Source organism: Ranitomeya imitator, chromosome 4 (genome assembly GCF_032444005.1).
Source record: "Ranitomeya imitator isolate aRanImi1 chromosome 4, aRanImi1.pri, whole genome shotgun sequence".
Lineage (NCBI taxonomy): Eukaryota > Metazoa > Chordata > Amphibia > Anura > Dendrobatidae > Ranitomeya > Ranitomeya imitator.
Genome location: NC_091285.1, coordinates 262759134 through 262785694, shown reverse-complemented (window position 1 = coordinate 262785694; position 26561 = coordinate 262759134).

The window sequence follows — 26561 nt, the reverse complement described above, 5'->3', positions numbered from 1 at the left end:
ATCGTGGATTTACCGCGGTTTTTCTGCGCATTTCACTGCGGTTTTACAACTGCGATTTTCTATTGGAGCAGTTGTAAAACCGCTGCGGAATCCGCAGAAAGAAGTGACATGCTGCGGAATGTAAACCGCTGCGTTTCCGTGCAGTTTTTCCGCAGCATGTGTACAGCGATTTTTGGTTCCCACAGGTTCACATTGAACTGTAAACTCATGGGAAACTGCTGCGAATCCGCAGCGTTTTCCGCAGCGTGTGCACATACCTTTAGAATTAGGCTATGTGCACACGGTGCGGATTGGCCGCTGCGGATCCGCAGCAGTGTTCCATCAGGTTTACAGTACCATGTAAACATATGGAAAACCAAATCCGCTGTGCCCATGGTGCAGAAAATACCGCGCGGGAACGCTGCGTTGTATTTTCCGCAGCATGCCAATTCTTTGTGCGGATTCCGCAGCGTTTTACACCTGTTCCTCAATAGGAATCCACAGGTGAAATCCGCACAAAAAACACTGGAAATCCACGGTAAATCCACAGGTAAAACGCAGTGCCTTTTACCCGCGGATTTTTAAAAAATGATGCTGAAAAATCTCATACGAATCCGCAACGTTGGCACATAGCCTTAGAGTTGGGTTGGAATTAGGGTTGTGGTTAGGGTTAGGGGTGTGTTAGGGTTAGGGTTGTGGTTAGGGGTGTGTTGGGGTTAGGGTTGTGATTAGGGTTACGGCTACAGTTGGGATAAGGGTTAGGGGTGTGTTGGAGGTAGAATTGAGGGGTTTCCACTGTTTAGGCACTTCAGGGGGTCTCCAAACGCAACATGGCGCCACCATTGATTCCAGCCAATCTTGTATTCAAAAATTCAAATGGTGCTCCCTCACTTCCGAACCCCGACGTGTGCCCAAACAGTGGTTTACCCCCACATATGGGGTACCAGCATACTCAGGACAAACTGCGCAACAATTACTGGGGTCCAATTTCTCCTGTTACCCTTGAGAAAATAAAAAATTGCTTGCTAAAACATCATTTTTGAGGAAAGAAAAATGATTTTTTATTTTCACGGCTCTGCGTTGTAAACGTCTGTGAAGCACTTGGGGGTTCAAAGTGCTCACCACATATCTAGATAAGTTCCTTGGGGGGTCTAGTTTCCAAAATGGGGTCACTTGTGGGGGGTTTCTACTGTTTAGGCACACCAGGGGCTCTGCAAACGCAACGTGACGCCCGCAGACCATTCCATCAAAGTCTGCATTTCAAAAGTCACTACTTCCCTTCTGAGCCCCCACGTGTGCCCAAACAGTGGTTTACCCCCACACATGGGGCATCAGCGTACTCAGGAGAAACTGGACAACAACTTTTGTGGTCCAATTTCTCCTGTAACCCTTGGGAAAATAAAAAATTCTGGGCTAAAAAATTATTTTTGAGGAAAGAAAACGTATTTATTATTTTCACGGCTCTGCGTTATAAACTTCTGTAAAGCACTTGGGGGTTGAAAGTGCTCACCACACATCTAGATAAGTTCCTTTGGGGGTCTAGTTTCCAAAATGGGGTCACTTGTGGGGGGTTTCTACTGTTTAGGCACACCAGGGGCTCTGCAAACGCAATGTGACGCCCGCAGACCATTCCATCAAAGTCTGCATTTCAAAAGTCACTACTTCCCTTCTGAGCCCCCACGTGTGCCCAAACAGTGGTTTACCCCCACACATGGGGTATCAGCGTACTCAGGAGAAACTGGACAACAACTTTTGTGGTCCAATTTCTCCTGTAACCCTTGAGAAAATAAAAAATTCTGGGCTAAAAAATTATTTTTGAGGAAAGAAAACGTATTTATTATTTTCACTGCTCTGTGTTATGAACTTCTGTGAAGCACTTGGGGGTTCAAAGTGCTCACCTCACATCTAGATAAGTTCCTTTCGGGGTCTAGTTTCCAAAATGGGGTCACTTGTGGGGGGTTTCTACTGTTTAGCCACATCAGGGGCTCTGCAAACGCAACGTGATGCCCACAGAGCATTCCATCAAAGTCTGCATTTCAAAACGTCACTACTTCACTTCCGAGCCCCAGCATGTGCCTAAACAGTGGTTTACCCCCACATATGGGGTATCAGCGTACTCAGGAGAAACTGGACAACAACTTTTGGGGTCAAATTTCTCCTGTTACCCTTGGGAAAATAAAAAATTGCGGGCTAAAATTCATTTTTGAGAAAATAATTTTTTTTTTTTATTTTCATGGCTCTGCGTTATAAACTTCTGTGAAGCACTTGAGGGTTCAAAGTGCTCACTACACATCTAGATTAGTTCCTTTGGGGGTCTAGTTTCCAAAATGGGGTAATTTGTGGGGGATCTCCAATGTTTAGGCACACAGGGGCTCTCCAAACGCGACATGGTGTCCGCTAATGATTGGAGATAATTTTCCATTTAAAAAGCCAAATGGCGTGCCTTCCCTTCTGAGCCCTGCCGTGCGCCCAAACAGTGGTTTACCCCCACATATGGGGTATCTGCATACTCAGGACAAACTGGACAACAACATTTGTGGTCCAATTTCTCCTATTACCATTGGCAAAATAGGAAATTCCAGGCTAAAAAATCATTTTTGAGAAAAGAAAAATTATTTTTTATTTTCATGGCTCTGCATTATAAACTTCTGTGAAGCACCTGGGGGTTTAAAGTGCTCAGTATGCATCTAGATAAGTTCCTTGGGGGGTCTAGTTTCCAAAATGGGGTCACTTGTGGGGGAGCTCCATTGCATAGGCACACAGGGGCTCTCCAAATGCGACATGGTGTCCGCTAACAATTGGAGCTAATTTTCCATTCAAAAAGTTAAAAGGCGCGCCTTCCCTTCCGAGCCCTGCCGTGTGCCCAAACAGTGGTTTACCCCCACATATGAGGTATCGGCGTACTCGGGAGAAATTGCTCAACAAATTTTAGGATCCATTTTATCCTATTGCCCATGTGAAAATGAAAAAATTGAGGCGAAAATAAATTTTTTGTGAAAAAAAAGTACTTTTTCATTTTTACGGATCAATTTGTGAAGCACCTGAGGGTTTAAAGTGCTCACTAGGCATCTAGATAAGTTCCTTGGGGGGTCCAGTTTCCAAAATGGGGTCACTTGTTGGGGAGCTCCAATGTTTAAGCACACAGGGTCTCTCCAAACGCGACATGGTGTCCGCTAACGATGGAGATAATTTTTCATTCAAAAAGTCAAATGGCGCTCCTTCCCTTCCGAGCCTTACCATGTGCCCAAACAGTGGTTTACCCCCACATGTGAAGTATCGGTGTACTCAGGAGAAATTGCCAAACAAATTTTAGGATCCATTTTATCCTGTTGTCCATGTGAAAATGAAAAAATTGAGGCTAAAAGAATTTTTTTGTGAAAAAAAAGTACTTTTTCATTTTTACGGATCAATTTGTAAAGCACCTGGGGGTTTAAAGGGCTCACTATGCATCTAGATAAGTTCCTTGGGGCGTCTAGTTTCCAAAATGGGGTCACTTGTGGGGGAGCTCCAATTTTTAGGCACACGGGGGCTCTCCAAATGTGACATGGTGTCCGCTAAAGAGTGCAGCCAATTTTTCATTCAAAAAGTCAAATGGCGCTCCTTCCCTTCCAAGCCCTGCCGTGCGCCCAAACAGTGGTTTACCCCCAAATATGAGGTATCAGCGTACTCAGGACAAATTGGACAACAACGTACGTGGTTCAGTTTCTCCTTTTACCATTGGGAAAATAAAAAAATTGTTGCTGAAAAATCATTTTTGTGACTAAAAAGTTAAATGTTCATTTTTTCCTTCCATGTTGCTTCTGCTGCTGTGAAGCACCTGAAGGGTTAATAAACTTCTTGAATGTGGTTTTGTGCACCTTGAGGGGTGCAGTTTTTAGAATGGTGTCACTTTTGGGTATTTTCAGCCATATAGACCCCTCAAACTGACTTCAAATGTGAGGTGGTCCCTAAAAAAATGGTTTTGTAAATTTCGTTGTAAAAATGAGAAATCGCTGGTCAAATTTTAACCCTTATAACTTCCTAGCAAAAAAAAATTTTGTTTCCAAAATTGTGCTGATGTAAAGTAGACGTGTGGGAAATGTTATTTATTAACTATTTTGTGTCACATAACTCTCTGGTTTAACAGAATAAAAATTAAAAATGTGAAAATTGCGAAATTTTCAAAATTTTCGCCAAATTTCCGTTTTTATCACAAATAAACACAGAATTTATTGACCTAAATTTACCACTAACATGAAGCCCAATATGTCACGAAAAAACAATCTCAGAACCGCTAGGATCCATTGAAGCGTTCCTGAGTTATTACCTCATGAAGGGACACTGGTCAGAATTGCAAAAAACGGCAAGGTCTTTAAGGTCAAAATAGGCTGGGTCATGAAGGGGTTAAAGTAAATGGCTGCTCATTCTCTCCAGTCCCACAAGCTCGCTACCTTGGGGTAATCCTTTACTCTGATCTCTCCTTCAAACCACATATCCAAGCCCTCTCCTCCTGTACCAGTTGTGACTTTTATTGATTGATTAAGATTATTGTACTTGCTTTGTATTATGTACGCCCCTCCTCATATGTAAAGCGCCATGGAATAAATGGCGCTATAATAATAATATCTGCTCATTCCAAAATGTAGCTCAATACATAATACTGTTCATATTAGTAACAATTTTATAATGGCTTTAAATTGACTATTATGTATACAAATCTAGGTTAGAGAAACGCTTATATATTCTTTAGATGTGAAACATATTTATTCAATCAAAGCTTAATGTATTTATTTTACTTACCTACACATTGAAAAGGTATTTTTGTCAGTATTGCAGTATGGTTTCTGAGTATTAGAAGGCTGGTGAGAGTCATGTACTTTTCTGTAATGTTATTTCCCATAATTCTGTGCATACACATTGCAATTCTAACTTGGATTTATAAAACCATAAACAAAATTATGATGTATGATAATACCCTTAACTATACACTCCAGTTGGAGGATATACACTGTCATACAGCATGGAAAGCTCTTTCTGGTAGGTAAAATCACATATTTGCTGAACAATTACAAAACAGGTGTGCTTAAACTCTTATTGTTTAATAACTGCAGCATAGTTTCTCGTTTCTATGGGATATACACTCTTGCTTAAGACTAAAGGGAACCTTTCACCAGGTTTGGCCGATATGAGAAAAGAAAACTATGTTTTACATGAAGAAATGATTCTAGACACAAGCATAGAAGTGCTTTGGGTAGCTTCCTTCAGCTTCTTCCCACTTGGCTTGACTTGATTTGTTTAGGTCTCTTCCTATAATCAATGAAAGCTGGAAGGAGAGAAGTCAAAGGGAGCAGTAGATTCTTTTCCTCCAACTCTTTTTTCAGTTATATCTTCTCTTAAATGCTGCTTAATTTCAGAATAAATCATTTTTAACATGAAGCACACTCTAGATGAAATGGTCCACAGGTTCCGTTTAATGTAGTTCTTGATCGAGTGCAGTTTATGAATGGCGAGATTTAGAAAAATGCAATAAACTTTGGCCCCAATTCATTATTTGGAGTTATTTTTTAACTCACTTTTCTTTTTATGTTTTGTGGTATTTGTTGTCATTTTTCTTTTACTCCAAATTCTTCACAAGGGCACACATGGTTCAAGAATTTTGAACAAAATTAGTTTTTTTGTGTCTTCTTAGAGCAAAAATTTGCATGTTCTGCCATGCATGTCGCAAAATTTCAGCACAAATTTATGGTGTACAAAACAAATTACTTTGCGGAGACTGGAAAAAATTTGCACAATGCATTTGATGAAATAAAGTTTATGTAAAAGCAACATTGACATCAAAATCAGAAAATTAACCGAACAAAAAAAGACACAAATCCTTTGATGAATTTCTGACAAATTAAAAAGTCGCTAATTGAGAGTGAAAAAATTGAAGAAAAGCGATGATGAATGGGGCTCTTTATGTTTGTTTGTTTGTTTTGTTTTTCACAGCAAAACCCAAGCCACACTTTCATGTAAGTAAACAGTTTGTTTATGATTAGTGTTGAGCATTCCGATACCGCAAGTATCGGGTATCGGCCGATACTTGCGGTATCGGAATTCCGATACCGAGTTCCGATATTTTTGTGATATCGTGAATCGGTATCGGATCCATATTAATGTGTAAAATAAAGAATTAAAATAAAAAATATTGATATACTTACCTCTCCGGAGGCCCCTGGACATCACCGCTGGTAACCGGCAGCCTTCTTTGTTTAAAATGAGCGCGTTTAGGGACTTCCATGACGTCACGGCTTCTGATTGGTCGTGTGCCGCTCATGTGACCGCCACGCGACCAATCAGAAGCCGCGACGTCATTCTCAGGCCCTAAACTCCTCATTCTAGGAATTTAGGACCTGAGAATGACGTCGCGGCTTCTGATTGGTCGCGTGGCGGTCACATGAGCGGCACGCGACCAATTAGAAGCCGCGACGTCATTCTCAGGTCCTAAACGCGCTCATTTTAAGCAAAGAAGGCTGCCGGTTACCAGCGGTGATGTCCAGGGGCCTCCGGAGAGGTAATTATATCAATATTTTTTATTTTAATTCTTTATTTTACACATTAATATGGATCCCAGGGCCTGAAGGAGAGTTTCCTCTCCTTCAGACCTTGGGAACCATCAGGATACCTTCCGATACTTGGTGTCCCATTGACTTGTATTGGTATCGGATATCGGTATCGGCGATATCCGATACTTTTCGGGTATCGGCCGATACTATCCGATACCGATACTTTCAAGTATCGGACGGTATCGCTCAACACTATTTATGATGAACTGCTTAGATAAACATTTATGTCCCAATTCAGCATTTGGCAATTCACCTTAAAAAAGCAACGTGAAACGAATGTCAGGGCAGCATGGAGGGCTCATTATCTCTGAGTCACCATCAGTAAGCCATGTACTGGACAGAACTTATGAATCCTAATAGTGATAATATATGGGCAGTCAATAATTATTGTAATGCATTTTCAGTTCTGTGTCTATAATTTTACTATTATTTATTAGATATGATTCTCTTTTTACCCTGATGTACTATGGGTTACTGAATTTACTCCTGAACTTGTTTCCTCTTTATTAGACTATTACTATATACACATATGCATATTCTTTTAAATATTTTTTCAATCAAAAATTAATTTATTTTAACTCATCTTGGCTGTTTGTGGCTACACCATTAGTAGTTTTTTTAGGGTATCCAATTCAGCTTTTGCAGGTTTTTAAAGTCACAAAATTCGTGAATTTAGCAACAAGTAAAAAATTGTCTTTATTTTTATCTATATCCTTGTAGAGAAAAAAGCCTCAAAATTTGGACAAAAATTACTAAATTGCTGGTATGCAAAATCAAGCCAAGGGGAGACCAGAGTGTTATTGTTTGTATCATTATCATAAATTTCCCCCATGAAGTAATACTTCAGTGTTAATGTGTTTACTTTTCATGTGTGAATAATTGTCCTTTATACTGATTCTCTGGCATTCTAGTCCTCTCTAAATGTGAAGGTCTTTCCCAACCACTGACAGATTTGTTTGTATTCTGTGCCCATAATCTATTTGTTGATAAAGTATCTAGCACAGTGGAAAGACTAGTGCAAGTAATTGAATCATCAGACCAGATCTTCCTTGCATAACAAAATGCTTTACAGAAAATGCATAACTGCAATGTAGTATAAAGAAGAGAGTGCAATCTATTTCTGTGTCTGAAAAAGTACGCTCTGTAGTTGTAATTCCTAATATATCAATGCAGAACACATTTATGATTTTAACATTGGGTAACCTTGAGGAGATGGAACATACCAAAAAAACAACTATAGTTAAAGTAAAAATGTCTACTGAGCTGTACATTTTCATAACTCTAAAGATTTTCTGGGACTTAACCCATTAGTGATAGCCAACTGCCGTTTGAAGGTGGGTGGCACAGGTTCCTAATCTGCAGTGATATTTTTTTTTACATTGCTGCCTTAGAGGGATTCTGTCACCCCCAAATCCCAAATTACGCTATTTATACATTTATATAGGGGACTTAGTGTTAGGTCTCGAGTTCCCGCTTCTGCACAGGGGGAATCTCGAGCCATCTCCGCTGCGGTCTCCCATTCTTATCCAGCCGCAGTGGAGTCTGCTCAGCAGGGACGTCGGTCCCAGCGTCTTGCTCAGTCTCACTCTGTACAGAGAGTTACTGCTGCTTCTTCAGCTTCTGCCATTAAAGCCAGTGCTGGTCAGCAGCGAGCAGACTTCTCTGGGACTAAGTCCTTGTCTGCACACACTGAGCATGCCCAGGGTAAGATCTCCCATTGGAGATCGAGGGTCATGTGCTCAGGCCCTGCAGCACATTCCATTGGTCCTCTTGGCAGGTCTTGGAAGGGCAAAGTTTCTGTGGCCACTTCCTGTGCTGCAACTATATAAACTGCGCATGACCGCATGGCCATGCGCTAGTGTACATTTGCAGACGTGTGTTTGTTGTTAGTGCAAGTGGTCCTTGGATACCCCTTCCCTATTGAATGTCTGTTCGCGGAAGGTGTATGGTTGCTATCTAGCGCCCGACTTATCCTACAGCACAAATCACACATTACAGCGTCCAGTTGCTGTGACCGCTAGTACGGCGCCGTGCACTTCCTCTGTGCTTTCCTTACCCAAGCCTGGGTGGTTAGTGGCGTTCGTCAGTGCGGCACCGCATGCACTCTTGTGCCCTAAATATTGTTATTTTCCTTACACACCCAGTTGCGGTGTTGTGCCAGCAAGGGTCTAATCGGACTTCAATCCTAGTTGGGGTTGAGTTCGCTGACTACTTGCTCGCGCTCTATGTGAGGTACCGCGATCCTGTGACGCAACAGGATCGCTTCCTTCACGCTGGGTGAAGTCTAACCCACGTGTGTATACTTATGAGTACCGCCATATAGTCCGTCATTACTTGGCAGCAGGTTCCATCTCTGCACGGTGGACCCCGGGCTGCGAACGCACCATACTCTATCTGTCTCATTATTTGGTGCGTTCCGCTAGCCCTAACATTACACTAGCGCCAGAGTCTGGCTAGTAATGACGGACAAACAGCAATCCTTGCGGTATATCCAGCAGCTGGAGGGTAGGTTGGCGGCTCTTGAGAGCGCAACCTCAGCTGTGGATGTTACCGCAGTTGCTGTACAGGCTGCTAGCGTGGCTGCAGCAACCCTGTCCATTGCCACCCCTGCTCCGACATTTTCTCGCCTCCCGCTGCCAGAAAAATTTTCTGGTGATAGCAAATTTTGTAGGGGATTTGTGAGTCAGTGCTCTATTCACCTCGAGCTCCTGGCTGCACGTTTTCCCACAGAGCGGGCTAAGGTGGGATTTATAGTGTCTCTCTTGTCGGACAGGGCGTTGGAATGGGCTACGCCGCTGTGGGAGCGTGGCGATCATGTGGTGCAGAGTGCTCCGCTGTTTCTGAGCACTCTGAAACAGGTCTTTTTAGGACCTCAAGTCACCCATGATACTGCGCTCCAACTGCTGGCATTAACTCAGGGTGAGTCCTTGGTCAGTCATTTTGCCGTCCAATTCCGCACTTTAGCTTCTGAGCTGGATTGGTCGGATAAAGCTCTTATCCCCATATTTTGGAGGGGCCTGGCTGACCACGTTAAGGACGCTCTGGCCACTAGGGAGATTCCTGCCACACTGGAGGAGTTAATAACTGTCTCCACTCGAATTGACCTCTGTTTTAAGGAGCGGAGGTTAGAGCGAGCCCAGTGTAGGCAGAGGTTTCGGCTGGCTCCTACCTTCGCCAAACCTCTGGAATCTCCGGTCCTGGTTCCTGAGTCACATGAGGCCAGGGAAGTGTCACAAGCAGGATCTAAGTCCCGGACCGCTTGTGCACTCAAGGTCTGTCATGTTTGCCAGCAGTCAGGACATCTAGCCACCAGATGTTCTCAGCGGTCGAGGAAACGTCAGCGTCTAGTGGTAGTAGGTGGAGGTACACTAGACACGGCGACGTTTGCCTCTAAATTGTCCTTTAAGGGGACAATTACTATAGGCTCATTCTCCCACTCGGTAGAGCTCTGCGTGGATTCTGGGGCGGAGGGCAATTTTATGTCTTCTGCCTTCGCCCAACGTCATGCAATACCCCTGGTTATGCTAGCTCAACCAGTAACGGTACGAGTGGTGAATGGGTCGACGCTGCCCTCACAGATAACACACCAGACCATCCCTTTTACTCTGTCCATGTCGCCATCTCATCAGGAGATTATATCTCTGCTCGTCATTCCTGAGGGAATTGATGAGGTCCTGTTGGGAATACCCTGGCTACGGTACCACTCTCCTCATATCGAGTGGTCCTCTGGCAGAATCCTGGGATGGGGCGAATCTTGTGGGGGTAGGTGTCAGAGGGAGTGCGTTCAGGTTGCTACTACAGAGGTACCCGCAGATCTTTCCTCTCTCCCCAAGCAGTATTGGTCTTATGCAGACGTGTTCTCCAAAAAGGCGGCGGAGATCCTTCCGCCCCATCGCCCCTATGACTGTCCTATTGATCTCTTGCCTGGTGCTGAGCCTCCCCGGGGTCGAGTCTATCCGCTATCTCTCCCGGAGACGGAGGCAATGTCACAGTACATCCAGGAAAATCTGGCAAGAGGATTCATTAGGAAGTCAGTGTCACCTGCTGGGGCAGGGTTCTTCTTCGTGCAGAAGAAGAATGGGGAATAGCGTCCATGCGTAGACTACAGGGGTCTTAATGCCATCACCGTTAAAAATAAGTATCCTTTGCCCTTGATATCTGAGCTCTTCGATAGGCTTCGGGGAGCAAGGGTATTTACTAAACTAGATCTGCGGGGTGCTTACAACCTGATTCGCATCCGTGAGGGGGACGAATGGAAGACGGCTTTTAACACCAGGGATGGGCACTATGAATATCTGGTGATGCCCTTCGGGCTCTGTAATGCCCCAGCCGTTTGCCAAGACTTTGTGAACGATATCTTCCGGGATATGCTTTCCACCTCGGTCGTAGTCTATCTGGATGATATTCTCATCTACTCTCCAGATATTGACTCCCACCGGAGAGATGTTTGCAAAGTCTTCGACCTCCTACGGGCAAACTCCCTCTATGCCAAGTTGGAGAAGTGTATGTTTGAGCAGGAGTCCTTACCTTTCCTAGGCTACATCATCTCTGCCCAGGGATTGGCTATGGATCCTGCCAAACTACAGGCTGTGATGGACTGGCAGGAACCCCATTCTCTTAAAGCGGTGCAGCGCTTTATGGGGTTCATTAATTATTATCGCCAGTTCATTCCGCACTTCTCAACTTTGGTAGCTCCCTTGGTTGCCCTCACCAAGAAGGGGGCGAATCCCAAATTGTGGTCTGAGGAGGTCTCCAAGGCCTTTAACTCTATAAAGTCACACTTCGCTAGCGCTCCCATCCTACATCGCCCCGATGTTGATAGGCCATTTATCATGGAGGTGGATGCCTCTTCTGTTGGTGCTGGAGCAGTCCTCTTCCAAAAGGATGCTCAAGGTCGGAAGCATCCTTGCTTCTTTTTCTCCAAGACCTTCTCACCAGCAGAGAGGAATTATTCCATCGGGGACAGGGAGTTGCTAGCCATGAAGTTGGCTTTCTCGGAGTGGAGACATCTCTTGGAGGGAGCACGTTTTCCTTTCCAAGTCTTCACAGACCATAAAAATTTGGTGTACCTGCAGACAGCCCAGCGGTTGAATTCTCGCCAGGCCAGATGGTCCTTATTCTTCTCCCGGTTTCATTTCACCCTCCATTTTCTTTCTGGGGAGAAGAACATTCGGGCCGACGCTCTCTCTCGCTCCGTTGTGTCATCTGCGGAGGAGGAGGAGGAGCCTCGGCTTATTGTCCCCACCGAGAGCTTGAGAACTGTGGCCCCGGTTTCGCTAGAGTCTGTGCCTCCGGGCAAGACTTTTGTACCATCCAGTTTGCAACCGGAGGTTCTCTCTTGGGCACACTCGTCCAGGGTGGGTGGACATTTTGGTACGAAAAGGACATCTGAGTTACTGGCGAGGACATACTGGTGGCCGCATATGGCTCGTGATGTCGCAGAGTATGTTCGGGCGTGTGTCTCTTGCGCCAAGAACAAGACTCCTCGGCAACGGCCAGCTGGTTTGCTTTATCCTCTGCCAGTGGCGGACAGGCCCTGGGAGATGGTCGGGATGGACTTTGTGGTGGGCTTACCCAAATCTCGTAACTGCACCATTATCTGGGTGATCACCGACCATTTTTCCAAAATGGTGCACTTGGTGCCTCTTCCACGGCTACCTTCTGCACGGGCGTTGGCTGTCTTGTTCGTCAAGCATATCTTTCGCCTACACGGTATGCCAGACAAAATTGTTAGTGACCGGGGTCCCCAGTTTGCGTCTCGATTCTGTAGAGAGCTTTGTCGTCTACTCAGTATTGAGTTGAATCTCTCTTCGGCATATCATCCCGAGACGAATGGGTTGGTAGAGAGGGCCAACCAGACCTTGGTCACATATTTACGACATTTTGTTTCTGCCAGGCAGGATGACTGGGCATCCTTGCTACCGTGGGCAGAGTTTGCACTTAACAATGCCGTAGCCGACTCCACCGGTCAGACTCCATTCCTCCTAAATTACGGCCAGCATCCGCGTGTTCCTGTGCCCATGCCTGTGTCTTCTGCTGACTCCAGGGTGGCAGACTGGGCTGTGGAGGCACGGGACATTTGGGACCGCACGCAGGATGCCATTCGGGCCTCCAAGGAGAGAATGAGGTCCTCCGCCGATGTTCATCGGCGCCCCGCTCCGACCTTTGCTCCTGGCGACTTGGTGTGGCTCTCCGCCCGTAACATCAGGCTGCGAGTTGAGTCCACTAAGTTTGCTCCTCGCTACTTGGGTCCCTTCAAGGTTCTCGAACAGGTGAATCCTGTGGTCTACCGTTTGGCTCTTCCTCCACGCTTGGGTGTCACCGACTCCTTTCATGTGTCCCTCTTGAAACCCGTATACATGTCCCGGTTTTCCGAGTCATCTGCCGGGACATCGGGTTCGTCTACGGACGATTACGAGGTGAACGCTATTTTGGGGTGCAAGGTGGTACGCGGCAAAAAGTTCTATCTGGTGGATTGGAAGGGTTATGGCCCAGAGGACAGGTCATGGGAGCCTGCTGAAAACATTCGGGCCCCACAGCTCATTGCTGCCTTCGAGCGTACTGAGGCCCAAGGAGGGGGGGCCCTAGGAGGGGGGGTAATGTTAGGTCTCGAGTTCCCGCTTCTGCACAGGGGAAATCTCGAGCCATCTCCACTGCGGTCTCCCATTCTTATCCAGCCGCAGTGGAGTCTGCTCAGCAGGGACGTCGGTCCCAGCGTCTTGCTCAGTCTCACTCTGTACAGAGAGTTACTGCTGCTTCTTCAGCTTCTGCCATTAAAGCCAGTGCTGGTCAGCAGCGAGCAGACTTCTCTGGGACTAAGTCCTTGTCTGCACACACTGAGCATGCCCAGGGCAAGATCTCCCGTTGGAGATCGAGGGTCATGTGCTCAGGCCCTGCAGCACATTCCATTGGTCCTCTTGGCAGGTCTTGGAAGGGCAAAGATTCTGTGGCCACTTCCTGTGCTGCAACTATATAAACTGCGCATGACCGCACGGCCATGTACATTTGCAGACGTGTGTTTGTTGTGAGTGCAAGTCGTCCCTGGATACCCCTTCCCTATTGAATGTCTGTTCGCGGAAGGTGTATGGTTGCTATCTAGCGCCCGACTTACCCTACAGCACAAATCACACATTACAGCGTCCAGTTGCTGTGACCGCCAGTACGGCGCCGTGCACTTCCTCTGTGCTTTCCTTACCCAAGCCTGGGTGGTTAGTGGCGTTCGTCAGTGCGGCACCGCATGCACTCTTGTGCCCTAAATATTGTTATTTTCCTTACACACCCAGTTGCGGTGTTGTGCCAGCAAGGGTCTAATCGGACTTCAATCCTAGTTGGGGTTGAGTTCGCTGACTACTTGCTCGCGCTCTATGTGCGGTACCGCGATCCTGTGACGCAACAGGATCGCTTCCTTCACGCTGTGTGAAGTCTAACCCACGTGTGTATACTTATGAGTACCGCCATATAGTCCGTCATTACTTGGCAGCAGGTTCCATCTCTGCACGGTGGACCCCGGGATGCAAACGCACCATACTCTATCTGTCTCATTATTTGGTGCGTTCCGCTAGCCCTAACACTTGGCCTCTATAATAATCATATTTGTATTGTAGGTTTTACTAATTTTGTTTGATTCCAAAATATTTTTAATAGTTGTGTAAATGAGGGGACTTTGGGGCATCATTCTGTCCTCTCAATTATCAACGATTTACTAAATATTTGTTGCCATTAATGTATTTATGGACAAGCCAGGAATAGCTCCATTAATACAAGTAGAGATTATATCAATATTAGAAAGAGCTTGATGACACTGTCATTTACTGTCACCAACATCAGTGCAGAGGGGTGGGCGAGATTAAGCGTGGGGAGCAGTGCATATTCAGTTTGGATTTACACACTCTTTACTAGGTGGTGTACCGTTGTTAAAGGGAACCTGTCACCTGAATTTGGCGGGACTGGTTTTGGGTCATATGGGCGGAGTTTTCAGGTGTTTGATTCACCCTTTCCTTACCCGCTGGCTGCATGCTGGCTGCAATATTGGATTGAAGTTCATTCTCTGTCCTCCGTAATACACGCCTGCACAAGGCAAGATTGCTTTGCACAGGCGTGTACTATGGAGGACAGAGAATGAACTTCAATCCAATATTGCAGCCAGCATGCAGCCAGCGGGTAAGGAAAGGGTGAATCAAACACCTGAAAACTCCGCCCATATGACCCAAAACCAGTCCCGCCAAATTCAGGTGACAGAGTCCCTTTAATTCTCAGGTGCTTACAACAAGAAAACGGGAGAAGCTACAGCAATAAATATTGCAAATACTAAAAGGGCTGCCCAAGCCCTAATCCAGGATTCTTTTAGTATCGTACTTAAAGTTACATGATCAATTCCCGTTAATTAACAATGATACATAGAATATAGCGCTCTAGTATCGGTGATGAGAAGTCACTGCTGACTGCAGTAGGCATTTCCTTCTGATAAATTGTTCTCATATTATAATATGGTGAGTTTCAATGTAACACTCAAAGGGGGAAATGCAAACACCTGGAACTTTAGGCAAGCTGATTTGCAAATTAAGGCAAGATCTTAATCGAGTGAACTGGGACCATATCATAACCGAAGATACAAAACATAAATGGGGCATATTAAAGGAAATACTACTAGAATCCTGTAGAAAATATATACCCTCTGGTAATAAAATGTCAAGGAATAAAAGAAACACTTATGGATAAATAAGACAGTACAAATTTTAATTAGACAAAAACAAAGGGGCATTGGAAATCCTGAAGGCTGATAAAGCAGAAATAGCATTTCAAGAGTGGAAAGATCTAAATAAGAAATGTATAAAATAAATGAACCTAAGGCAAAATCTTAATTGAGTTGACTGGGACCATTTCATGGTAACTGGGGATACTGAGCATAAATGGGGCATGTTTAAGGAAATACTATTAGAATCCTGCGGAAAATATATACCCACTGGTAATAAAATGTCAATGAATAAAAATAAATATTTCTGGATGAATAAGACAGTGTGAAGTTTAATAAGACAAAAGCAAAGGGGCATTTAAAATCTTGAAGGCTGAGAAAACAGAAATAGCATTTCAAGAGTACAAAGATCTAAATAAGAAATGTAAAAAATAAATAACTTTGCTAGCTTTATCTACAGAGGAACAAATACCAACATTAAAATGAATGCCAAAAAGAAAAAAACAGATGGTATTGGCCCCTTAAAGCACAATAATAACAAGATAATTATAGAGGACAAAGAAAAGGCTGAGATATTAAACAGGCACTTTTCATCCATGTTCACCAATGACCAGTTTGTTCCAGTGATCTTTCAACAAGGCAAAAAATAAAGTTCACCACCTGATATAACTAGTTTAACACAAGAAATACGGTTGCGTCTGAGCAAATTAAACACAAATCCCTCGGCCCAGATTGCAGTCATCCATGGATACTGAGGGAATTGAGCTCAATAGTTGACAGACCTTTGTATTCTTATTCTTAGACTCTCTTATAACAAGGTTGGTGCCACAAAATTGGAGGATGGCTGATGTGGTACCAATATTTAAGAAAGGTAATAATATTGATCTAGGTAACAACCGTCTGGTAAGTCTGACATCAGTAGTGTGCAAAGTTTTTGAGGGCATCATAAGAGATGACCCGCAGATATATATTGCAGAGAATAATATAATAAATGACAATCAGTATGGATTCATGAAGGATAGGTTGGGTTTCCATGAGGAGTTAAGTGCAAATCTGAATCTTGGTAATCCAGCTGATGTGATTTATCTCTACTTTGCAAAGGCATTTGATACTGTATCACATAGCAGTCTTATACTGAAGCTACAAAGGCATGGAATGGGGGAAACTATATGGAGATGGGTAAGGAATTGGCTAAATGACAGGAGCAAAGTATAAATGGTATCTTCTCTAAATATGATATAGTCAGAAGTGGGGTACCACAGGGATCTGTAATAGGACCAATTCTTTTTAACCTCTTTATTAATAAACTAGTGGATGGGATTGAGAGTAAAGTGTCAGTCTTTGCTGATGACACCAAAATATGCAGGATATTAAAATCTGATGTCACGTGTCACCGTGGTTCCACCCCTCATTTTGTCTGGGATGCAGTTACAGCTCGGCCATCCAATCTGGTATAGGGGTGTGCTGAAGCTGTTGATATTATGATTTACAGCTTTGCCATCCAATATGAGACTGTGAGGCATCGGCTGTATCCATGTGTTCATTATTCCAGTTAATTGCCATGCTTCTTAACTGAGCTGTGTCTCCCAATACTCTGCCAGACGTACATTCAGCCTATGAGGTATGTGCTTTCCTGTGCCTTGAATTCTGTATGCTTGATCTGTTGCCTGACCTTGGACTTCGTTCTGATCATCCACCTGTTTAACCCCTTCAACTCTGATCCGCTATCCTCTCAGTACTCTGACTTTGGAACGTTACCTGAGAACGCTTTTGTCTCTTCCTTCTTTTTATGACATACCCTCCTGGATTCTGACCATGTACTCCTTGACCACTCTGACTCACGGCTTGGCCGTGAGATGTGACTTAGCGTCACATCTGACCTTAACACTACAATATTGCAAAATGATCTGAATAAGATGTCTGAAAGGGCAAACACTTGGCAAATGAGGTTTAATGTACATTAATGTAGAGTTATGCACCTGAGATGGAGTAATACTATTGCTGCATTTAAATGGGAGTATACTCGGGACTACAGAACAGGAGAAAGACTTGGGTATTCTGGACAAGTAAGTAAGCTGAGCAGCAGTACTCAATGTCAAGCATCAGCAGCAATAGCAAACAAGATTTTAGGATGTACAAAAAGAGAGATAAAATCCCGTTATCCAAGCATAAAATGACATCTTTATAAATCATTGATGAGGCCACATCTAGAATATGGGATCTTGTTTTGGGTGCCACAGTCTAAGAAGGATATTCAGAAGTTAGAGTCAGTTCAAAGGTGGGCAACTATATTATTACAAGTAATGGAAGGCCTCAAAGTTGGGCTTATTTAGCTTAGAAGAAAGACGCCTCAGAGGAGATCTCGCTTACATGTATAAATACATGCGTGGTCAGTACAGAGGGCTGGCACATGATTTTTTCCTTCCAAAGACCATTATATTGACCAGGGGGCACTCACTACAGATGGAAGAAAGGAGATTCCAGCAGCTAATTAGTAAAGGGTTCTTCACAGTTAGAGCAGTCAGACTGTGGAATGCCCGACCACAAGAGGTAGTAAAGGCGGACACTATGACAGCTTTTAAAAAAGTGCTCGATGATTTTCTTGATACACATAACATTTAGGGTTATAAATTATTGACAAAGGTACAATAGGTCTTTTTTCAACCTATATAACTATGTAACATTACGAAGGCTTACTTTTCGTGACTTCTGAGACCACACAGAGTACATCACTGATACTGCTAAAATAATTGCCAATGGCTTTGATGACCTATGTGTATGGTATTTGCATTCTTCAATGTTATCTATGAATATGTTCAATGTATAATTCATAATCATTATTAGTGATGAACGAGTGTGTTTGTTACTCGTGTTTCTCTGAGTATCTTGGGAGTACTCATAGATTATGTTTTCGTCTCTGCAGCTGCATGATTTGCGGCTGTTAGACAACCTGAACACATGCAGGGATTGCCTGTTTGTTAGGGAATCCCCTCATGTGTTCAGTTTATCTAGCAGTAGTGTTGAGCGATACCTTCCGATATCGGAAAGTATCGGTATCGGTTGGGATCGGCCGATATTCAAAAAATATCGGATATCGCCGATACCGATACCCGATCCCAATGCAAGTCAATGGGACCAAAATATCGGAATTAAAATAAACCCTTTCTTTCCTTGTAGGTTCATTCTACATCAAGGAAAACAACTAAGAATAATGTAGGATGTATTGTGGGAGGTGGCGGAGACATTAAAGGCAATGAGGTTTAGCCCAATCAAATAGAATAGCATGTTTTTTTTTTTTTTAAAGACGTTCGGAGTGAAAAAGATATTGAGTATGTAAATTTTTTTTTATTTTGTCAGATATTGATGTTTCACTATTCCACGCCCTTCCCCTTCTTTTTTTTCTTTTTTTTTTTTACTTTTCCCACACTTTCATCTTCATCATCATCAGCATCTTTGACATCAACTTCTTCTTCACCTTATTCATCTTCTTCTTCATCTTCTACCTATTTTTTTTTTTTATTACATTCTTCATATTCATTTTATTCAACTATTATTATTCTTCCTATTCTACATATTCTTTTTATTCCACTGTTATTATTCTTCCTATTCTACTTCTTCATCATATTCTCATTTGTGACAGGCATTCCCGTAGTTGTTATCTATAAAAGTTGGAAGATTACACCTTCCGTTCTGCCAGTCACAAAAGTTACATTTGTCCGCGTTCAGTTTGGCCTGCAGCATCAGGCTTTATCCAGGGGCACCACGAGGAGGAACGGACTCACCCCCATACACTGCTTAGTCTTCTTCTGCATATAATTTAGATAATATCTTTTGCTCTGATATTAAGTCGTATGCTTAATGTTCTTCTGCTCTTTGTTCTGCAGCCTCTTGTTCTTCTGCTTCTCGGTCTTCCATGTCGTCGTCTCCAGGGTCGTCGTCTCCAGTGTCGTCATCTCCGCCGTCGTCGTCTCAGCCGTCGTCGTCTCCGCCGTCGTCGTCTCCTCCGTCGTCATCGGGGTGGTCTTCCGGGTCGTCGTCGTCGTCATCGGGGTGGTCTTCCGGGTCGTCGTCATCGGGGTGGTCTTCCGGGTCGTCGACTTTAGGGTCTTAAACTTGGAAATGTAGCAGTAGGTACAAGAAGGCTGAGAAAATGCCAAGAACCAGCTGATGGAACTGGAACTCGGATGGCTACCCGAAGGCTCAAGAGCCTATGGAACTACCGAGGACCAGCTGACGTTACTGGAACCCGGTTACTAAGCAGGAGGTACCCGTGCTAAAAAGCACTACCAAGGACCGCCTGGCGTTGGCGGAACTCGGATACCCAGAAGGAGGCACCTAAGCCAAAGGCTCTGCCCGGAACCAGCTGACGTTACTGGAACCAGGATGGGGAGCAGAAGGTACAAGAGCAAAAGACACTGCCGAGAACCAGCTGACGGTACTGGAACCCGGATGGGTAGCCGAAGGTCCAAGAGCCAATGGAACTACCGAGGACCAGCTGACGTTACTGGAACCCGGTTACTAAGCAGGAGGTACCCGTGCCTGAAAGCACTACCAAGGACCACCTGACGTTGGTGGAACTTGGATACCCAGAAGGAGGCACCTAAGCCAAAGGCTCTGCCCAGAACCAGCTGACGGTACTGGAACCAGGATGGGGAGCAGAAGGTACAAGAGCAAAAGACACTGCCGAGAACCAGCTGACGGTGCTGGAACCAGGTGGTGGACCCGAAGGCCCACAGGAGAGGAGAGAACAGCTAGGCCGCGAGGCAGCCGCAGTTACCGAACCCCAACAGTCCTACAGGGGGAGCTGGGCCTACTGGCACTACAGAACCAGCCTTGACTACCAGTTCACGCAGCCCACATAGGAAGCTCCTAAACTGGAGGCACCCTGGAGTTGGCTAACCCGACTGCAACACGACGGGGCAAACATAGGCGTCTCAGCGAGTTTGACACACCCCGGAAACAGCTGACGGTGCTGAAACCAGGTTTGGCACGAGGGAGTACCTGTGACAAAAACACTGCCGAGAACCAGCTGGCGTTGCTGGAACCCAGATGCGTTGCCCCAGTGTGCAAGAGCCAATGGCACGACCGAGGACCAGCTGGCGGTGCTGGAACCCGGTTACTAAGCTGTAGGTGCCCGCGCTTAAAAGCACTACCAAGGACCGCCTGACGTTGGCGGAACTCGGATACCCAGGAGGAGGCACCTAAGCCAAAGGCTCGGCCTGGAACCAGCTGACGGTGCTGGAACCAGGTGGTGGACCCCAAGGCCCACAGGAGAGGAGAGAACAGCTAGGCCGCGAGGCAGCCGCAGTTACCGAACCCCAACAGTCCTACAGGGGGAGCTGGGCCTACTGGCACTACAGAACCAGCCTTGACTACCAGTTCACGCAGCCCACATAGGAAGCTCCTAAACTGGAGGCACCCTGGAGTTGGCTAACCCGACCGCACCACAACGGGGCAAGCATAGGCGTCTCAGTGAGCTTGACACAACCCGGAAACAGCTGACGGTGCTGAAACCAGGCTTGGCACGAGGGAGTACCTGTGACAAGAACACTGCCGAGAACCAGCTGGCGGTGCTGGAACCCAGATGCGTTGCCCCAGTGTGCAAGAGCCAATGGCACGACCGAGGACCAGCTGGCGGTGCTGGAACCCGGTTACTAAGCTGTAGGTGCCCGCGCTTAAAAGCACTACCAAGGACCGCCTGACGTTGGCGGAACTCGGATACCCAGGAGGAGGCACCTAAGCCAAAGGCTCGGCCTGGAACCAGCTGACGGTGCTGGAACCAGGTGGTGGACCCCAAGGCCCACAGGAGAGGAGAGAACAGCTAGGCCGCGAGGCAGCCGCAGTTACCGAACCCCAACAGTCCTACAGGGGGAGCTGGGCCTACTGGCACTACAGAACCAGCCTTGACTACCAGTTCACGCAGCCCACATAGGAAGCTCCTAAACTGGAGGCACCCTGGAGTTGGCTAACCCGACCGCACCACGACGGGGCAAGCATAGGCGTCTCAGTGAGCTTGACACAACCCGGAAACAGCTGACGGTGCTGAAACCAGGCTTGGCACGAGGGAGTACCTGTGACAAGAACACTGCCGAGAACCAGCTGGCGGTGCTGGAACCCAGATGCGTTGCCCCAGTGTGCAAGAGCCAATGGCACGACCGAGGACCAGCTGGCGGTGCTGGAACCCGGTTACTAAGCTGTAGGTGCCCGCTCTTAAAAGCACTACCAAGGATCGCCTGACGTTGGCGGAACTCGGATACCCAGGAGGAGGCACCTAAGCCAAAGGCTCGGCCCGGAACCAGCTGACGGTGCTGGAACCAGGTGGTGGACCCCAAGGCCCACAGGAGAGGAGAGAACAGCTAGGCCGCGAGGCAGCCGCAGTTACCGAACCCCAACAGTCCTACAGGGGGAGCTGGGCCTACTGGCACTACAGAACCAGCCTTGACTACCATTTCACGCAGCCCACATAGGAAGCTCCTAAACTGGAGGCACCCTGGAGTTGGCTAACCCGACCGCACCACGACGGGGCAAGCATAGGCGTCTCAGTGAGCTTGACACAACCCGGAAACAGCTGACGGTGCTGAAACCAGGCTTGGCACGAGGGAGTACCTGTGACACGAACACTGCCGAGAACCAGCTGGCGGTGCTGGAACCCAGATGCGTTGCCCCAGTGTGCAAGAGCCAATGGCACGACCGAGGACCAGCTGGCGGTGCTGGAACCCGGTTACTAAGCTGTAGGTGCCCGCGCTTAAAAGCACTACCAAGGACCGCCTGACGTTGGCGGAACTCGGATACCCAGGAGGAGGCACCTAAGCCAAAGGCTCGGCCTGGAACCAGCTGACGGTGCTGGAACCAGGTGGTGGACCCCAAGGCCCACAGGAGAGGAGAGAACAGCTAGGCCGCGAGGCAGCCGCAGTTACCGAACCCCAACAGTCCTACAGGGGGAGCTGGGCCTACTGGCACTACAGAACCAGCCTTGACTACCAGTTCACGCAGCCCACATAGGAAGCTCCTAAACTGGAGGCACCATGGAGTTGGCTAACCCGACCGCACCACGACGGGGCAAGCATAGGCGTCTCAGTGAGCTTGACACAACCCGGAAACAGCTGACGGTGCTGAAACCAGGCTTGGCACGAGGGAGTACCTGTGACAAGAACACTGCCGAGAACCAGCTGGCGGTGCTGGAACCCAGATGCGTTGCCCCAGTGTGCAAGAGCCAATGGCACGACCGAGGACCAGCTGGCGGTGCTGGAACCCGGTTACTAAGCTGTAGGTGCCCGCGCTTAAAAGCACTACCAAGGACCGCCTGACGTTGGCGGAACTCGGATACCCAGGAGGAGGCACCTAAGCCAAAGGCTCGGCCCGGAACCAGCTGACGGTGCTGGAACCAGGTGGTGGACCCCAAGGCCCACAGGAGAGGAGAGAACAGCTAGGCCGCGAGGCAGCCGCAGTTACCGAACCCCAACAGTCCTACAGGGGGAGCTGGGCCTACTGGCACTACAGAACCAGCCTTGACTACCAGTTCACGCAGCCCACATAGGAAGCTCCTAAACTGGAGGCACCCTGGAGTTGGCTAACCCGACCGCACCACGACGGGGCAAGCATAGGCGTCTCAGTGAGCTTGACACAACCCGGAAACAGCTGACGGTGCTGAAACCAGGCTTGGCACGAGGGAGTACCTGTGACAAGAACACTGCCGAGAACCAGCTGGCGGTGCTGGAACCCAGATGCGTTGCCCCAGTGTGCAAGAGCCAATGGCACGACCGAGGACCAGCTGGCGGTGCTGGAACCCGGTTACTAAGCTGTAGGTGCCCGCGCTTAAAAGCACTACCAAGGACTGCCTGACTTGGCGGAACTCGGATACCCAGGAGGAGGCACCTAAGCCAAAGGCTCGGCCTGGAACCAGCTGACGGTGCTGGAACCAGGTGGTGGACCCCAAGGCCCACAGGAGAGGAGAGAACAGCTAGGCCGCGAGGCAGCCGCAGTTACCAAACCCCAACAGTCCTACAGGGGGAGCTGGGCCTACTGGCACTACAGAACCAGCCTTGACTACCAGTTCACGCAGCCCACATAGGAAGCTCCTAAACTGGAGGCACCCTGGAGTTGGCTAACCTGACCGCACCACGACGGGGCAAGCATAGGCGTCTCAGTGAGCTTGACACAACCCGGAAACAGCTGACGGTGCTGAAACCAGGCTTGGCACGAGGGAGTACCTGTGACAAGAACACTGCCGAGAACCAGCTGGCGGTGCTGGAACCCAGATGCGTTGCCCCAGTGTGCAAGAGCCAATGGCACGACCGAGGACCAGCTGGCGGTGCTGGAACCCGGTTACTAAGCTGTAGGTGCCAGCGCTTAAAAGCACTACCAAGGACCGCCTGACGTTGGCGGAACTCGGATACCCAGGAGGAGGCACCTAAGCCAAAGGCTCGGCCCGGAACCAGCTGACGGTGCTGGAACCAGGTGGTGGACCCCAAGGCCCACAGGAGAGGAGAGAATAGCTAGGCCACGAGGCAGCCGCAGTTACCGAACCCCAACAGTCCTACAGGGGGAGCTGGGCCTACTTGCACTACAGAACCAGCCTTGACTACCAGTTCACGCAGCCCACATAGGAAGCTCCTAAACTGGAGGCACCCTGGAGTTGGCTAACCCGACCGCACCACGACGGGGCAAGCATAGGCGTCTCAGTGAGCTTGACACAACCCGGAAACAGCTGACGGTGCTGAAACCAGGCTTGGCACGAGGGAGTACCTGTGACAAGAACACTGCCGAGAACCAGCTGGCGGTGCTGGAACCCAGATGCGTTGCCTATTAAAGATTGTCTTTCTAGAGCCCCAACTAGCGGTGTTGGAGCTAAGGGTAAGCAGGGGGAGCAGAGTGTAGGCCGAAGCCTGCACTGGAGGCAGCTTTGTGTCTGCGTTGCGTTTGCAGGACACTTTGCCGGCTACACAGTGGGGGAACAGCTGGCGTTGCTGAACCCCACTAACACAATGGCGTGTGTTTTTCTCTGTGCAGCTAGCACTTGCGGTCAAAAACTAGTGATGTTAGAGCCCGTGTTGAAGCAGGAGGAGGAGCAGAGGAGCAGAGTGTAGGCCGAAGCCTATTTGAACCAATTTCAAAGGAAACCTTTAACCCCCCCTCAGGTGTTACAAAGTACAAGAGACACACCTTGTGCAGTATAAATGCTGCACAAGTGAAAGGTTGCTCTATTAATTTGTCTACTTGCACACGCTGAATGAAAGACGTACACAATTTAGCCCATTCTACAGTCAAACTGTAGTGGATGCGTGACTTGGCTTTTTAAGGAGACGCAGCACAGGTGTCCCAAATAACGCCTTGGTGCTTGGCGCAGCTTCCTGAGCGTTGTTATTTGCTGTACAGAAGTCTGCGCTCTTGTGTTATCCCTTGGCAATGCCCTGTTAGAGCTGCCCGTCTTATGACCTCATTTCATGTTGGCCGGTGCGGTTAACGATGGCCATAAATCCCAGACCCACAGTGCCTTTTCATAAAGTCACACTGCGGTGCTGTGATTCGTGGCCTTGAGCAGTAAATATTTTGGCCGCTCACACACGTCCTTACACCTGCTTCAGACTGGGCGGCCTCTGCTGATCCCTTCTCGCATGCCGCGGCCATGAGGCTGCACAGTCTGAAGAAGGCGGAAGGAGATGAGTTAAGACAGGTGAAGATATGCACTGCTCGTGCCCATCAATCACACCCTCGCAGTCAAAATAAGACAACGAGGAGCATTGTTTCAGGCAGGGCGGACGCACAGGCGCAACAAGCCAACCAATGATGTCAGAAGACGGGAAGCGCTACCAAGGGGGGTGCTGCATATCATTAGAAAGGAAAGTCACACCTCAGGGACAGTGGAATGGTCTCAATGAGACACATTTTGTACGTTTTGAGTTCCACGTGGGCAAGGACAGAAAGTCAGCCACCTTGTACAAATGCAGCAGTACTGCTGTACAAGGTGGCTGTTATACATAGAAACACCTGGGGGGGTGGGGGGCAGGCTCCCTTCAATTTCAGTTCATGTGCCTGCGTGGCGTTTGCAGGACACGTTGCCAGCTACACAGCAGGGGAACAGCTGGCGGTGCTGAACCCCACTAACACATTGGCTGGTGTTTTTCTCTGTGCAGCTAGCATGTCCGGGCAGAAACTGGCGTTGTTTGAGCCCAGGGTCAGCAGGAGTAGGAGAGGAGCAAAGTGTAGGCCGAAGCCTGCACTGGTGGCAGCTTTTGTTCTGTTGTGCCAGCGTGGCTTGTGCTGGACACGTTGCCGACTACACAGCAGGGGAACAGCTGGCGTTGCTGAACCCCACTAACACATTGACTGGTGTTTTTCTCTGTGCAGCTAGCAGTTCCGGGCAGAAACTAGCGGTGTTTGAGCCCAGGGTCAGCAGGAGGAGTAGAGGAGCAGAGTGTAGGCCGAAGCCTAGTTGAACCAATTTCAAAGGTTACCTTTAACCCCCCCCTCAGGTGTTGCAAGGTACAAAAGCCACACCTTGAACAGCATTAATGATGCACAAGTCAAAGGTTGCTCTATTTAATTTTGCTCCTTGCACACGCTGAATTAAACACGTACACTATTTAGCCCATTATACTGTCAAACAGTAGTGGAGGCGTGACTACTAGTCTTTTTAAGGAGACGCAGCACAGGTGTATAAATTTACACCTAGGTGCTGTGCGCAGATTCCTTACCGTTGTTATTTGCAGTACAGGAAACTGCGCTCTTGTGTTATCCCTTGGCAATACCCTGTTAGTGCAGGCCGTCTCATGACCTCATTTCATGTTGGCCGGTGCAGTTAACGATGGCCATAAATCCCAGACCCACAGTGGCTTTTCCTAAAGTCACACTGCGGTGCTGGGATTCGTGGCCTTGTGCAGTAAATATGTTCGCCGCTCACACATGTCCTTACACCTGCTTCAGACTGGGCGGCCTCAGCTGATCCCTTATCGCATGCCGCGGCCATGAGGCCGCACAGTCAGAAGAAGGCGGAAGGAGGGGAGTGAAGACAGGGGAACATATGCACTGCTCGTGCCCATCAATCACACCCTCGCAGTCAAAATATATGAGACAACGGGGGGCGTTGTGTCGGGCAGGGGGGACGCACAGGCACAGCCAGCCAACCAATGATGTCAGGAGACGGGCAGCGCTAACAATGGGGGTGCTGCGTGTCATTAAAAAGGAAAGTCACACCTCAGGGACATTGTAATGGTCTGTAATGAGACACATTTTGTACTTGTTGAGTTCCACGTGTGCAAGGAAAAAAAGTCAGCCACCTTGTACAAATGCAGCAGTACTGCTGTACA